The 17,700-nt window shown below is 41.8% G+C and overlaps 1 pseudogene; it reads right to left on the minus strand.

Moving 5' to 3' along the window:
• Nucleotides 1-1,682: 1,682 nt before the first annotated feature.
• On the minus strand, nt 1,683-8,176 carry LOC121553247 (annotated as a pseudogene).
• Nucleotides 8,177-17,700: the final 9,524 nt, after the last annotated feature.

Genomic DNA, 17,700 nt, shown 5'->3' on the forward strand with positions numbered 1-17,700 from the left:
GTAATATGTGACTCTGTCGTTATCAATTGAGCTAATCACTTTTTGAAAAATATGTTTAACTAAATTGATACTTGAATGTTCATGTGAATTAAGTACATCACTGGGGCCAAGCTTCCTGCCATCCAGGACCTCTATACCAGGCGGTGTCAGAGGAAGGCCCTCAAAATTGTCAAAGACTCTAGCCACCCTAGTCATAGACTGTTCTAGGTCCAAAAGGCTTCTTAACTGATTCTACTCCCAAGCCATGACTCCTGAACAGCTAATCAAATGGCTACCCGGACTATTTGCATTCCCCCCCCCCCCACACCTCTTTTACACTGCTGCTACTCTCTGTTTATTATCTATGCAGTCACTTTAACTCTACCTACATGTACATATTACCTCAATTACCTCGACTAACCTGTGCCCCCGCACATTGACTCTGTACCGGTACCCCCTGTATATAGCCTCGCTACTGTTATTTTACTGCTACTCTTTAATTATTTGTTATTTTTTACTTAACACTGCATTGTTGGTTAAGGGCTTGTAAGTAAGCATTTCACTGTAAGGTCTACACCGGCGCATGTGACAAATAAAATTTGATTTGATTTGAATTACAATATTATACATATAATATATTTGTTAGCGAAATAACATTTGTCAACATAGTCTAGACTTTTTTCCCCCTATCCTTATTAATTTTTCTAGAGCCTCACAATAGCTAGTGTCAGTGGAGCAAGGTGCACCTACTTATTTGAAGTCTGAAATGCTTAGTTGTGTCATTGAAAAGACATCTAACGAGGTCTGCTTTTTTGTACACATTTTCAACTAAGCTATGTCCTGGACAGTGTTGATTGTAAGTCATAAAACATGAGAAAAGGCTATATTGAAATGCCCTTTGCCTCAAGTATCTTGTTTTGTCCTTTTAGTACTTCAAACCAAGTTTTGAATGTGGATTCAACTTTTAAAGCATAATGAATACACCTGACTTGTGATTCTATTTTATTTAAATTCCACTCTAGTCATAAACCTAAGCCTCCTAGGAGTCCACAGAATTAACCATTTAACAGCTGCTTTGACCAAAAAAGTATCTATATGCATATGCCATATTCTATAAATGGTGTATAAAGAGTGAGATAACCATTCCCACTGTAGGGAGAATTCCCACTATGTATGTTTATACATCATTGATAGAGTATGAGAAATGCTTTGAGATTATTTGTGACACATGTATGTATGCTAAACTTTATAAGTTGTACTTGAGGAGAGGAAAAACATTGCCTGATCCGACAAATCCCAGTTCCTGTTGTGTCATGGTGATGGCAGTCAGGATTTGGCATGAGCAGCATGAGTCCATGGACCCAGCCTGCCTGGTGTCAACAGTACAGGCTGGTGGCGGTAGTGTACTGGTGAGGGGACAGGTTAGGTCCCTTCATGCCAATTGAGCAACGATTGAAGGCCACAGTGTATCTGAACATTGTTGCTGACCAAACTCAATAGAGTATATTTGGGATGAGATGGAACGGGCTGTTCGCAGCATGAATGTACCGCCGTCCAATCTGCAGCAACTATGTGATGTCATCGCATCAGCATGGACCAACATCCCTGTGGAACGTTTCCGACACCTTGTAGAATCCATGCCAAGAAGAATTCAGGCTGTTCTGGAGGCAAAGGGGAGTCCAACCCGGTACTAGATGGGTGAACCTAATTAACTGGCCACAGAGTATGTCCATAATGTATTTTGTTCTTAGTTTTTTTATACAAACCATGGGTTTTTAGAAGGGAGAACTGATCAAATCCTGTAGATTTCACCCTAACGGTGATTCAGTTTAAGGGTTCCTCCTGTCTTTTATGTCAGCAATAACGTAAAACGGTTAACTCAAGACTACACAGTGGAAGTTTATAGTTGACACTATAGCACCACCTAGTGTACATATATGGAGTTTACGCCTACGCAGTTCAGGCGTGTTACATGACATAACAGATGGAGTACAGCATGTGCCTCATTCAAACACAGAAGAGGGGAAGATAGCGGAGAATCTACTCCAGCGTTTTGTGAGCAAGCGACTCCAAACACACTTCCCCCTGCTCTCCACCCATTTCCTACTTTTGATCCATTCACAAGGCAGAAAATGTTTTGATTCAATCCTGCTGTAGAATATAGAGACACAACCCCTCACAATGCAGTATCTGCCTCTGAATAACGTACAATTTTGATTTAAATATTCTACATGACATTGAAAAGCTCTCAGCGTTTGTATTTTTAAGTAATGATCACTTTCCTTTTTGAGAGGATTTTGGAATTGAATTTCCACTGATTTGACTATTTTATCTCTGTAGTCATCACACAATCCAGAGGACAACATTCACAAAGTATAAGAGTTAGAAAAGGTACATTTTCTAAAGAAAATGTGTGTGCTTGCTTCAGTTGTAGTGTAACTTGTAGTGGTGGTAATGAACTATCCTTCAAAGACCAGCAACAGTTTGCAGTGTGGTGTGTGAGGGAACATATCCACATGCACAGCTACAGTCGGCCTGAACGCCTCCCCTGCAGTGGCGGCTCCTGAAAAAATTCTCAGGGGGGGCAATTTTTCTGATGATTTAGGTGACCTACACACATTTTTAAAAAGATATGTCCAGCAACAACATGAAGACAGGGGCAGCATATAAGTCAATACCAGAAGCATTTATTGACTGATCTCAAAAGTGTTGGCTTACAAAATCAAAATAAGTTATCACAGTAAAAATAATCAAGGGTGTTCTTTCACATTCCTCAACACTGCATAAACAATATGCATTTCCATAAACAAATGAAATATCAGCTGAAAATACAGCATCTTGGTATTTGTTCAGATTGCAGGATCAACAAGAGCTTTTACCACATTTTTTGCCTCATGGTTGAATTGGAAATATGTGCACCTGAGCATAATTCACAACAAGCAAGCAGGAGCTTTTGATAGAGGCTACTGAAAACATTGATGCAAGTTATTGGTAATAAGACATTTTTATAGACTTCCATATTCTGCCCTCTTGTATAGATTTGTGAAAATGAACAGTGATAGACATTTTGCCTGAAAACAGAATTTGAAAGTAATTTCTAGAAAAGGTAAACACAGCTATCTGTATGGCTTTGTAAAAATGAACAACCATATTCTGGCCAATTGTATAGATTTGTAAATATGAACAACCATATTCTGGCCAATTGTATAGATTTGTAAAAATGAACATGAACAGATTATTATATTTTTTTACTTTTTTTAAATGAAAAATAACTATTTTAAACAACATCAACTGTGAACTGATTTGGGCGTGTGTGTGTTAAAGAGACAGACAGGGAGGGACAAAGAGAGAGAGAGGCTACATTACTTGTACTGAAACTGTTCTCTTCTCTGTTTCAATACAGCAAAGCGTTCAATGACTTTCTCATTGAAATCAGGCATGCTGAGGACTAGTTCCCTCTCCATGGAAAGCATGGCCAGTGCATTCAGACGTTCCTGGCCCATTGAATTTCGCAGGAATGTCTTAACTCGTGTCAAAGTTGAGAAACATCTCTCAGCTTCAGCTGTTGTCATGGGAGTAGTTATGAGGATGTTCAACAGAGTCACAGTCTCAGAGAACGTCTCCTGGAGGTTGTAGCTCATGAGAACCTGGTACAGTGCCAGTGCACCACAGCAACCCTTGAATTCCAGGATTCTCATAGATCAGAGATAGTTCTGTCTTGAGCTTTGCCTTGCTCATCATGGGGTATGCATTCACAGTGGCATTCAGAGCCTCATCAGGAAATGAATGGCAGTACCTTTCAAACATGTCTGCTTGCAGTAAGGTAGCACTCACAAGGTGGCCAGAGAAAGAGAACCTTTCTTTGGTGTGATCCAGGATGGTGTTGCAGACCTCTTCAGACAGCCTCTGCTTCTCCTCTTCTCTCAAAGCTGTTCTGGGTCTTTTGGCTCCTGTTGCTTCTTGCAGCTGCTGTTGAGAGGAGTCCCTGAAGGCAAACAGACCAATGTGTTTGTTGGCTTTGTACAGTATTGTTGTCTATGTGATGCACAGGTATATGCAATGTATCCATGTATAGTACAAATACTTCAGTTCCACTTAAAATGGGCAGGGATGCATAAAGTCTTTAGTGTTTAAGTTAGCCTTTGTGTCTCACATAGCCTGGATGTTCAGCACAGTATACAGTGGTGCTCATAAGCTTATGATCCCATGCTAAAGTTGACTAAAAAGAGGAATAAAAAAGAAAAGAAAATTGGTGTCCTTAAAGGTTGGATTTTCCAACTTTTTTAATTAAGTCATTAAGATCAATTTCCAAAAGATGATTTTTTATTTTTGTATTCCTCTTTTTAGTCAACTTTAGAATGTGTTCATACCTTATGAGCACCACTGCTACAGTACACATAGTATATAAAATAAGCTAGATTACACCACTGGCCATATATAATGAGAATAATGTAATTTCAAACACAAATGCAGTCTCCTTTCATGCATACATTTTCAAATAAAGCTCTGCTTTGAGAAAGATCGAATGATATTGTTTAATCTTACCTTATGGCCTGCACACTGCTTGTGAAGCTGTCGAGGGCACGTTTGATAAAGACAGCATCGATGTCCTTCTTCTGTAGCTTCTGGTACAGAATGTCGACGTGGGGCATGATTTTGTGAAAAAGCCGCAGGAAAAAAATTAAATCTTCATCATGTAGCATCCTCACGTAGCCAGATGCCTCTCTCACGGTGGGCTGGTCAAATGAACCCAATGAACCCGTCCGAATGGCTTCAAAACATTCTATGAGGTCGTCTCGATTCTCGTAGACAGTGTTCACGACTCTGCTTAGTAGAAACCTGTTGAATTATTAAATTTGGTCTGGGAGGTCCTAATTGTTTCGTTGCCAATTTATCTTGATTTGTTCGCCGACAAAAAGGAACTTCTTTCAAAGAGACAATCGAGTTGCACTGAAGGCTAGCCATTTTGACAGTAGTAGTGAATTGATTGATGAGGCTACCCGCTCTTTTCTTAGTTACGTTCATGGTTATGTTACGTATGACGAACTGCGCGTAAAGTGCAAGCCCTCAGAAACCCATAGAGATTGTATTGAAAGCTCTGATATTTTAAAAAAATTGATTTTACATTAGAGGCTATGAGAGACTTCTGGGCGATTTTCAACCTGACTGAAATCGCCCCAAAACGGCGGGGACATTTGAAGCACGACTTTAGCCTGATTGGACATTTAGTGGCAGATCAGACGTCTAGATTAGAACACTGATAACTACTGTTGCCGTGATATAATTGATTAGAAAAAAAATCCCTTCCTTTTCCCGTTTGGCAGTGCGTCGCCCATATCGCCCTAATGAACACACCGCCCCTGCTCCCCTGTCAGCTTCTGCAGCACAGCTCCCTGAAGTTCCTCATGGCCTCTCCTTCGGGTTTACAGGAGATATAGAGCAGCCTGCGGATAGATGAGGGATTGCTTAGAGCCCGGATCACACGATAATGAGGCCCGGCCCGGGCAGGGCAGGGTTCACCACAGTTGTGAGGGGGCTGCTGTCTGAGGAATAGCCCAGGACCTCCATGAGCCCTGGAAGGACCACCTCTGCTTTCCCCGGGAGGAACTCACAGTTCTGGATCTGGTTGAGGGCTGCGTTGTGCCTGGCGTCCACCACGGACTGCTGGATGAGTTCTATCCCGATGACCTTGTCCAATGGCCCTCGTTCCACAGAACACGTCAAGGAGTGTGCCCCTTGTTTCACCTGGAAGAAGGTGTCTGATTAGATGCAGAACTTGGTGTATGATAAATTGATTCCACAATAACCTACATTGCTAAACTATCCCCATGTAGTTACAAAGCAATTACTATGTAACTACATGTTAAAACAATGTTGTTCTACAGTTATTACTGTGAATTTTCATAGGTATATAAGGGCAACTTAAAGGGATAGTTTACCCAAACTACTAAATTATGTATTGTTTCCTTAACCTGTAAGCAGTCTATGGACAAGGTATGACAGCGATCCATGATTTGGTTTTGTTTACCTGGCTACTGTTTCCAAATACTAATTTCCAATCCAATGGAAGTCAATGGTATTGATATTAGCATTTTTCGGCCTTCATGTCCAAATCATCATAAAGTGTATAAAATGGATTGTGTAGCTCTGTGAAGTTACTTACAGATGATTTGGACATGAAGTGTGAAAAATGTGAATATCGGTACCATTGACTTGCATTGGATTTGTGCCACAAAAGCTAAAAAGTTTGCATTTGGAAACAGTGGCCAGGTAAATAAAACCAAAGCGTGTATTGCTGTCATACCTTCATAGACTGCTTATATATATCATTTTGTAATTTGGGTGAACTATCCCTTTAAGGTAAAAAGTCACCAAATGAAACTATACCATTCTCTTACCGTAGCCTTTTTTACACTGTGTATGTTAATGTATTGTGTATAGTATTGCATTGTATTGTATTCATCATCTCCTGGTGTATGTGTGGCAGGACATGCAGCAGCTGGTAGGGGGATTCCTCATGGCTGCAGGGGGTCATGGAACTCTCCTGGAAGTACAGGGAGTCTAGCTGGCAGATGGCACCAGGCCCCTTGGTGAAGTACTCCACCAGGGAGGACTTATGGGCCTTGAACACTGTTGTCAGTAGTTACCACAGTCACAAAGTCATAAACCATGCCTATTTCTACAATTTCTCTTATTCAAATATTATTTTTAATCTAACCCTAACCTAGCCCTAACTTAAGACCAAAAAGCACATTTTTACGATATAGCCAATTTTGACTTTGTGGCTGTGATATCTAGTGGAAACCCCTTGGACACAGTTGAGTTGAGTTCCTGCCCGACTACGTTACGCATGCCAGATCTTACAACGTCTGGATAGGTATTTAACATATCATCTAACCATATCACATGACATAGCTATCTGATGCCCGACTGCACAGCCGATGACGTAGTGTGCAACCATTTGTTGATGCAATGCAAGGCCTGCTCATATAGTCAGGCAGGAACTCAACCAATTGTGGCATTCCTGCCTGACTACATTGCAGACTATGGCTGTGTTCGAGAGCATCAAAACCGTGATGTATCATGGGTAAATTGTGACTGACTGACTGACTGATCTACAAATAATATTGGGTTGTTATTTATGATGCAAGGTGATTTGTAGATCAAGCAGTCTTGACTCGCCTACAAAGTCGGCTGCAATGTCGAACACGGCCATCACAGCTTTGATGCTCTTGAACACAGCGGTTGCATTGCATCAACCAATGGTTGTGTGCCACATCATTGACTGCACAGTCGGTCATCAGATTGCTATATCATATGATGTAGTTAGCTGATATGTTAAACATCTATCGAAGCGTTGTGAGATCAGGCAGGAACGTCACCAGTGTTCATTTGATTTGAATCAGTTGTGCTGGTGTTAGGATACATCAAATATATGGAATGACTGGTGGGCCCTGTGAAGTTGGTTGAGAAAGGCTGTCCTATCCTATCCTACCTCCCTCCAGTGGCCTCCGTTATGGAACAGCAGACAGGGCTCCAGGGGTGAGGTGGAGGAAGTCCTGGGAGCACCTGGCCACAAGCTTGTGTCTCTGGCATGTTGAGGAGGTGGTCCCCATTCACACATACGATGTTGCCCGCCTTGCCCGTGGCCACGTAGAATCCCACCATCTTAGGGTTGCCATCCATCCCACGGTTGACTGAGAAGTGAAGACTTGTTTTGCGGTAGCCTTCCCTGACAGGTGATGATAAGATAGGCAGCAGAGAGAAGCTGGTCCTCCTGGGTGGGGACGGAGATGGTGTCAAGGCCTTATGTTGGTTCGAATCTCCCCATAAGAGCTGAGCTGAGAGCTGTAGTAGGATCCTTTTCTGGTGCTTCTGTTTCAGCTGGAGCTGTTCGTCGTAACTCAGCCGCCACGGAGGAGTAACAGTCGGCCAGTCACTCCTAAGAGGGCAGGTGTTCATTTAATGCAGGCTTGTTCCTGAACTTGTGGTGGTATCATCCATGGCTGCAGAGCATAGACATGCCTTCACCAGAGCGTTTATTGGCTTATGTTTTAGTAATGCTGCCTGTATTAAAAACATGGCTAAGGGGGAACTATCCGACTAAACTATACACAGAAATACACAAGTTTAAGTGGCTGTACATACATTGTCAATATTGATAATCGGAACTGCTTGACTTGGACTGAAATTGGGGCCGGTACTCATTTTGGGTGCCGGTACTGTTTATGGTTAATGTTAGCTAACATGCTAAGTAGTTGAAAAGTTGCTAATTAGCTAAAATGGTCCGTGATGAGATTTGAACTCCCAGCCTTTGGGTTACTAGACATTGGTGTTATATGCCTACCCAACCAACCAAAGACATTGGTGTTATATGCCTACCCAACCAACCAAAGACATTGGTGTTATATGCCTACCCAACCAACCAAAGACATTGGTGTTATATGCCTACCCAACCAACCAAACACCCACCCAACCTACTTTCGTTTTTGCCTTAAGTAACCATACCAAATGTAACATATCATACTAATTTGAGTGTCCTGGATTTACATTTACTATGTTACCTCTAGTCTATAAAACCAGGCTACAGTGTATCATTATTTTTTATTTTTTTACATTTTAGTCATTTAGCAGACGCTCTTATCCAGAGCGACTTACACAAGCAATTAGGGTTAAGTGACTTGCTTAAGGGCACATCGACAGATTTTTCACCTAGTCGGCTCGGGGATTAGAACCAGCGACCTTTCGGTTACTGGCACAACGCTCTTACCCACTAAGCTACCTGCCGCCCCGTATCACCGTATCAGCCACTGACCCTGAATGTATCACAGATTGTCCATTATATTGACCAGTTATTCTAGTCTAGTCGTAGCGGGCTAAACTCCACTCCATAGTGAAGGAAGTAGTGGTACGCTAGTCTAGTGGCCGCTCTAACAATGGGAATTTGTTTTATAGGCCCTTTTCACGATGACGTCATCTAACTTCCGCCTTTCCGCGTAGCAGGTTAACTTCACTTCCGTTCGCCCGTAACCTGAGACTTCTCTTCTGAGGTACGTTTAAGTTAAATTAGTAAAGTTAAGAGTAATAATGTTTACGTATATGCAATGGTTTGTAACTTGCTAACGTTATTGTTAATTCATAATTGTTCACTGCCTTAGTTACTTAAAAGTGGGCTAACGTTAGCTAACAACAACTTAGTACCAGATACCGATAACGTTAAAAGGTAGCGTTACATTGCTGCCTGGCTGTAATGTAACAAGTTTACTTAGCTAGCTATCTAACCCTTTGTTAGGCAGTTAGTTTATTCATGAATGTATAGTAACTCGCCTATTCAAATACTGTTGTGCATGATAGCTAGATAAATATTGATTCCTGGTCAAAGCTGAATGTTAATTTAGCTGTTTCTTTTCTCCCGGTGTCTGTATCGCAACAGTATCCCATCCAACACCGAAGCATGGCACAATCTTCGAGAAGATGCTATTGCAGTGTACCATTTTGTTCAAACAACAAACAGAAATTCCCGTATCTTCCCGTAAAAATCTCCTCAGCTCAGCAGGGAGGACACTCTTAAGACCCAGGCCATCGCCCGGCTGAGGATTTTAGTCGAGAGGGCCATACGGAGGGTGAAGGAGTACCATATCTGGGATGGGCTTGTTCCTCTTTCCACAGTGGGTTCAGTGAATCAGCTGTGGGCCATCTGCTGCCTCATGTCGAACTATCAGGGACCTCTTGACATTAAAGGAGACAAACCAGTCTGATGTTTTTGTCAACTGGAAGTTGTATATTTCCTGAGTAAGCTAGATGGGCTGTAAATAGAAGTACTTTTATATTACTGTATTGTATGTACAAAAAAATGTAAATATGAATTAACTTTGTTGGTAATTTAATTGATCTAATGTTATACTGTATGTTTTTGTTAAGGGTAATAACTTTTTCATAGCTATTAATGAACCTAATGTGATATATTGTAAAAATATCCAACTATTAACCATGTTATGTGCTTATGTGTCATGGCACTGATGGAACTATTAAATATATGTTTGCAAGCAACTGCTTCCAATCCTTTTTGATTTTGGTAAGAGCATTTACAACATCGCAATCCTTTTCAAAATTTGTATTTCAATACATAGATATACAGTATATAACACAATTAAGTTCATTTGCAGTTAAAGAAAAACATGTCGACATTTACATCACAATCCTTTTCAAAATGTGTGTTTCAGTACATAGGAGATATACAGTATATGACAAGTTAATTTGCAGTTAAAGAAAAAAATGTCAAAGGTTCACCTTCCACATTTACCTTAACACTATTTACACATAAAATTCTGCCTTATGTTTTATAACTTAAGAAGACATCCATGTAGATGTTATAATAGAAATGATCAAGCTTCTGTCGCATTGAGTGGATAATCTCCTCATCCCTAAAGATTCTCTCAACTGTGAAGTCAGTGCGGGTATCTGTAATGAAGTCACACCACTGAAGTCCGCTTAAGGCGAGTTGGCCTTGAACCTGATAGTAGTATTTGTGGCTCTTCTTAAGGCAGGCCTGGCCTTTAACTGTGATCAGGTGTTTAACTTGGGTAACATTTTCAACATCGCAACTCTTAACCTCAGCAAGACCAAATGGTGGTGCTTCTGTTGGGCAGAAGACTTTAGCATCCGGGCTGGCTGCAAGGTGAGGTGAATCAGGGTGGATGATGACCCCGCATTGTTTCAGAGAGACATCACAAAAATCAGAATATTGCCTCAGTATCTCAGGTTCCAGATCCAACCCTCTTCTCATAGCAGCTGTCTGAGGAGTTCCTCTCAGAATGCGGGTTGCCAAAGCCTTGGCAGACAACTCCCCACGAACATGGCATATTTCACGGAATCTGCTGGCTGTCAGTCGGGGTTTGCGTACCTGGCTCCACAGCTGGCATTCTGACTGCATTCTTGTTTCTGCTTCAATAGCAGCAGACATCTCCTCTGACACAATCAGGCTGTCCAAATGACATTGTTGTATGTAGTTGGGCTCAAAATCAATGGGAAATTTAAAGTTGTAACCTTCAATAGGCAACTGAGGAAACTCACTGGCACCAGGGTGTTTAATAATATCTCTACTTAATTCTAGAGGGCACTGGTAAGAAAGCACAGACCCAAATGGCACAGGGCCAAATTTAGAGTCCACCAAATTAAGGCCCTCAAGCCCGTGCAGCAATTTGCAAATCCCTGGTTGTGGACGGATGTCTTTCAGTTTCTCAGCACTGGCCATGACGTGAGGATCCGGAATAGGCCCTGGCATGAAAGTGAGATATGTCAAGTTTAGATTTCATTAAATGCCACCTTATCTTTTTCACTAAAAAAGACAACCACACTCATCCAGTCTCGTACATGCTTCTAATACAAATAAAAAAATATCCACTGAAAGTCTATATAAAAAGTAACAAATAATAATCACTTTTATGTTTGTATTATTTTAGAAATGCACTAAAGTCTTTGTGCTCTAGTACAGGCGGGGGCTCATTCAGACTCACCATCATAGGCTCGGTACAGTGTGCACTTCACACCAGCTCTGACACTTGTTTTTTTCTTAGCCGCTGGTTTACACACCGCCATATCATTGGTGGCCTCTGGTACAATTCCCTGTGATATAATAATGATGAACAATACATTGTCAAAAGTCAATACAAACTGCAAAGTTCTGCATCAGTGTAACAAATAATGTCTGACCTGTGTCCTAGGCCGGTGCCAGGTCTGCAGTGCGCTGGTGCATGACAGAGGCAATGGCACTGTCTTAAAGCCCATGGTAACATAGTGAGCACTTTGAAAAAGAAGTGCTACTATGTGATTACATAGTGCTTTCCCAGCAGAGCAGGAACATGACATGTGATTGAGTACCACAGGAACCTCTGCAGAGTCTAGTGTAACCTGTTCATAGAGACATAACAATTAGTGCTGTACTTACAAAACATTTTTTCATGGTTTCATTATAAACTACTGTACACAATTTTCAAAACCCAATTTCTTTTTTTAATTAAGAAAAATTGGCTGTTCTGAAACCTTTGACAAGTAGTGCCAACACTTATCGAAAATTTGAACATTTTGAGTTATCACAGAATCTTTCCCAGTCTTTATTGCCGTCAACAACCCACATCGGTTTGTTAGAATTTCGTTGTGTATTAAGTTTAATGATACAAAATCAGAGCTCAGACTGAGAAACAAACTGATCCACAGTGGAACATTGTGGAATCATTCTTATTAAATCTGCAACCGCAGCAAAACACAACAAAAAGAAAACTTATCTATCTTAACCTATCTTATCATAATGTTAGAGAACTGTTTATCTGAGAAACCTGAAGCCGATGAGCCTCCTCATTTTTCTTCATGGACCTGTAACATCGCCCTCTCACTGTCACCTCACCGTTAACTACACTTGAGACTGTTTCAATACAGTGATTGGGAGAAAGGGCGCAGCATTAGCCATTAATACATTACTGACTCTTATCTTACGGTCGATACAAACAGCAGTAATATTAAAAAGAGGCTGCAAAACAGAAACTTCGTCAGCTCATAACCTTCGCTAGCATAGGGCTAATTTAAGCTAAATAAAGATAAACACGTACCTTCATAATCAAACAGGTAACCTTCAACGAAGAACTTGTAGCCTTTATCAAGCTTCGATCTTGAAGTAAGGGACCACTTGTCAGCAAGTCGTTCTACGTCGTTAAGTCGTATTGGTGGCAGATGTGAAAGGGACTGGGTGAACTCCATAATGATGTGCTACTAGCTAAGCGTTCCTAAGCGACACCGGATGTAAACATAACCTGCATCGCGGCAGAACGGAAGTTGTCTGACGTCACGTGAAAAGGGCCTATTCAAAAATGGAAGATACTCCGGGGAGGCAAAATCAGGTGGGACCATTCTAGCCAATGAGAGGGCAGATACTCGCGTGAACAACTATACTGACCAAATACATGTCTCTCCGCCCTAGCGACCGCAGTCGTTGTCCACAAAGCGGCTCTGCGGGCTGTCTAGCTCCCGCATATCCTTTCTTTGGTTTGGATGATACATCTCATTATTCTCATCTTTTTTTTTGAATATTCGATGAGGATTGTTGACGTCAACCACCTGTATTCAATGGAGAGAGATGCTATGCTACTAGCCTCATGTCATGAATATGCATAGCCATCTCGAGACAACTCCAATATAAAGTGTTTATTCTCAAAGTTGCCGGAATGTCATGTGTCCTACTTATATCAGTACACTCGTAACAACTTAAGCATTACGAAACGTATATTCGATCAAATAAACCTCACGTAGCAAATAAACCATACATTTTTGTTGTTGACCAAATTCAACACTCTCCCACTGACCTCCATACAAAAACTCCTTGCTTGGAGGGCGAAACAACGAAAAAATGCCGCCCACTGGAGGGCCAATTGGGCCTCTCTCTTCCTCTTCCTCTTCCTCTCTGACAGCAGGCACAACGGTTTCCACTAGCTACCACCACCTCAGGTTATCACAGCCACAAAGTCAAAATGGCCTATATCGTAAAAGTTAATGAAAACAAAATGTGTTACTACTGTAAGTCGCTCTGGATAAGAGCGTCTGCTAAATTACTAAAATGTAAAAATGTTAATATAAGGTTAGGGATAGGCATAAGGTTAGCAGCTTGGTTAAGGTTAGTGTTAGGTTAATAATCATATTTAAAGAAGATCAATTTTAGAAATAGGCGGGGTTTCAGACTTTGTGGTAACTAGTGACGAACTGACACAACGCCGAGATGGTCATGGCTAGAAGGGATCTAGCTTTTGTCAAATTAACGTCAACATTATTTAATTTTTTTGCATTTTAGCTAACCGAAACCCTTCCCCTAACATTAACCTAATTATCCTAACCTGCTGCTACGAAAAGTCAATCTGACGTTAATTTGACAAAAGATGGATCCCCTCTAGCATGACCCTCCGATTGATTGTGTTTTTTCTCAAAGTTGCCGGGATCATGTCACGTGTCCTACTTATATCAGTACACTCTTATCATTACGAAACTTCTATTTGATCAAATAAGCCACAAGTAGCAAATAAGCCATTACATTTTTCGTTGACCAAAGTAGACACTCTCTCGTTGACCTCCATACAAAAACTCCCAGTTATCCTTCTCGCATTGGCTCTTCTGGTGCTTTCAAGAGAACTTCTGGTGCTTTCAAGTCGGAGATTTAGGAGTTCCCCGTTTCCAGTTGTTTTGAATGCGGCATTCATCTCTAAAGAGATCATATGTCGCGTTCAAAGCAACAGGGAACTCGGAACTCGGAAATGTTTTTTTTTTTTTTTTTTTCACCTTTATTTAACCAGGTAAACCAGTTGAGAACAAGTTCTCATTTACAACTGCGACCTGGCCAAGATAAAGCAAAGCAGTGCGATAAAAACAACAACACAGAGTTACATATGGGGTAAAGCAAAACAAAGTCAAAAATACAACAGAAATACATATATATACAGTGTGTGCAAATGTAGCAAGTTATGGAGGTATGGCAATAAATAGGCTATAGTGCAAAATAATTACAATTAGTATTAACACTGGAATGATAGATGTGCAAGAGATGATGTGCAAATAGAGATACTGGGGTACAAATGAGCAAAATAAATAACAATATAGGGATGAGGTAGTTGGGCGGGCTAATTTCAGATGGGCTGTGTACAGGTGCAGTGATCGGTAAGGTGCTCTGACAACTGATGCTTAAAGTTAGTGAGGGAGATAAGTGTCTCCAGCTTCAGAGATTTTTGCAATTTGTTCCAGTCATTGGCAGCAGAGAACTGGAAGGAATGGCGGCCAAAGGAGGTGTTGGCTTTGGGGATGACCAGTGAGATATACCTGCTGGAGCGCAGACTACGGGTGGGTGTTGCTATGTTGACCAATGAGCTAAGATAAGGCGGGGATTTGCCTAGCAGTGATTTATAGATGGCCTGGAGCCAGTGGGTTTGGCGACGAATATGTAGTGAGGACCAGCCAACAAGAGCGTACAGGTCACAGTGGTGGGTAGTATATGGGGCTTTGGAGACAAAACGGATGGCACTGTGATAGACTACATCCAATTTGCTGAGTAGAGTGTTGGAGGCTATTTTGTAAATGACATCGCGAAGTCAAGGATCGGTAGGATAGTCAGTTTTACGAGGGCATGTTTGGCAGCATGAGTGAAGGAGGCTTTGTTGCGAAATAGGAAACCGATTCTAGATTTAACTTTGGATTGGAGATTCTTAATGTGAGTCTGGAAGGAGAGTTTACAGTCTAACCAGACACCTAGATATTTGTAGTTGTCCACATACTCTAGGTCAGACCCGTCGAGAGTAGTTATTCTAGTCGGGTGGGCGGGTGCAAGCAGCGTTCGGTTGAAGAGCATGCATTTAGTTTTACTAGTGTTTAAGAGCAGTTGGAGGCTACTGAAGGAGTGTTGTATGGCATTGAAGCTCGTTTGGAGGTTTGTTAACACAGTGTCCAATGAAGGGCCAGATGTATACAAAATGGTGTCGTCTGCGTAGAGGTGGATCTGAGAGTCACCAGCAGCAAGAGCGACGTCATTGATATACACAGAGAAAAGAGTCGGCCCAAGAATTGAACCCTGTGGCACCCCCATAGAGACTGCCATAGGTCCAGACAACAGGCCCTCCGATTTGACACATTGAACTCTATCTGAGAAGTAGTTGGTGAACCAGGCGAGGCAGTCATTTGAGAAACCAAGGCTATTTAGTCTGCCAATAAGAATGCGGTGGTTGACAGAGTCGAAAGCCTTGGCCAGGTCAATGAAAACGGCTGCACAGTACTGTCTATTATCGATCGCGGTTATAATATCGTCTGAATGTACGACTCAGTGCGTTCAAGACAAGTTTTTTTTTCTTCGATTTCCCAGTTGTCTTGAAAGTACCAATAGACTGTAAAAATAAGAGATTATATATGCCATTTAGCAGATGCTTTTATCCAAAGCGATTTACAGTCAAGATTGAAATTGAATGACATATTAAACTGGGAATGCTGGGAGCGAGGAGTGGGTAAGCAGAGGGCGTATGGGTGGACAATCTGGCAGAAGAAGGTAGAATATGGACTGGGGGAGAGAGAGATAGGGCCGGCAATTGCATTGGGGAACGTTCCTCCGTGGCTGTTTCCGAAACAAGTGTAGATATGGACATGTTTGAGAGCATGAGAGAATGGGGTGAGGATGTGAGATGGCGTGTGGAGAGCTATATAGATAATTTGAAAAGTATTCAGACAACTTTACTTTTTCCACATTTTGTTACGTTACAGCCTTATTCTAAAATGGATTTAAAAATTGTTTATCCTCATCAATCTACTACACACAATAGCCCATAATGACAAAGCGAAAACAGGATTTTAGAAAAAAAAAAAACATTGTAAAGTGGTTATCCCACTGGCTATAAGGTGAATGCACCAATTTGTAAGTCGCTCTGGATAAGAGCGTCTGCTAAATGACGTAAATGTAAAGGTAAATGTATTACAAAAACAAAACGGAAATATCACATTTACATAAGTATTCAGACCCTTTACTCAGGACTTTGTTGAAGCACCTTTGGCAGCGATTACAGCCTTGAGTCTTCTTGGGTATGACACTACAAGCTTGGCATACCTGTATTTGGGGAGTTTCTCCCATTCTTCTCTGCAGATCCTCTCAAGCTCTGTCAGGTTGGATGGGGAGCGTCGCTGCACAGCTATTTTCAAGTCTCTCCAGAGATGTTCGATCGGGTTCATGTCCGGACTCTGGATGGGCCACTCAAGGACATTCAGAGACTTGTCCCGAAGCCACTCCTGCGTTGTCTTGGCTGTGTGATTACGGTCGTTGTCCGTTGGAAGGTGAACCTTCGGCCCAGTCTGAGGTCCTGAGCGCTCTGGAGCAGGTTTTCATCAAGGATCTCTCTGTACTTTGCTCCATTCATCTTTCCCTCGATCCTGACTAGTCTCCCGGTGCCTGCCGCTGAAAAACATCCCCACAGCATGTTGCTGCCACCACCATGCTTCACCGTAGGGATGGTGCCAAGTTTCCTCCAGACGTGACGCTTGTCATTCAGGCCAAAGAGTTCAACCTTGGTTTCATCAGACCAGAGAATCTTGTTTCTCATGGTCTGAGAGTCCTTTAGGTGCCTTTTGGCAAACTCCAAGTGGGCTGTCATGTGCCTTTTACTGAAGAGTGGCTTACTTCCGTCTGGCCACTCTACCATAAAGGCCTGATTGGTGGAGTGCTGCAGAGATGGTTGTCCTTCTGGAAGGTTCTCCCATCTCCACAGAGGAACTCTGGAGCTCTGTCAGCGTGACCATCGGGTTCTTGGTCACCTCCTCGACCAAGGCCCTTCTCCCCCGATTGCTCAGTTTGGCCGGGCGGCCAGCTCTAGGAAGAGTCTTGGTGGTTCCAAACTTCTTCCATTTAAGAATGATGGAGGCCACTGTGTTATTGGAGACCTTCAGTGCTGCAGACATTTTTTTGGTACCCTTCCCCAGATCTGTGCCTCGACACAATCCTGTCTCGGGGCTATACGGACAATTCCTTCCAATCAATTGAAGTTACCACAAGTGGACTCCAATCAAGTTGTAGAAACATCTCAAGAATGATCAATGGGAACAGGATGCACCTGAGCTCAATTTCGAGTCTCATAGCAAAGGGTCTGATTACTTATGTAAATAAGGTATTTCAGTTTTTTTTTTTAAATACATTTTCACAAAAAACAATAGATTGAT

Source organism: Coregonus clupeaformis, chromosome 37 (assembly GCF_020615455.1).
Source record: "Coregonus clupeaformis isolate EN_2021a chromosome 37, ASM2061545v1, whole genome shotgun sequence".
Classification (NCBI taxonomy): Eukaryota; Metazoa; Chordata; class Actinopteri; order Salmoniformes; family Salmonidae; genus Coregonus; species Coregonus clupeaformis.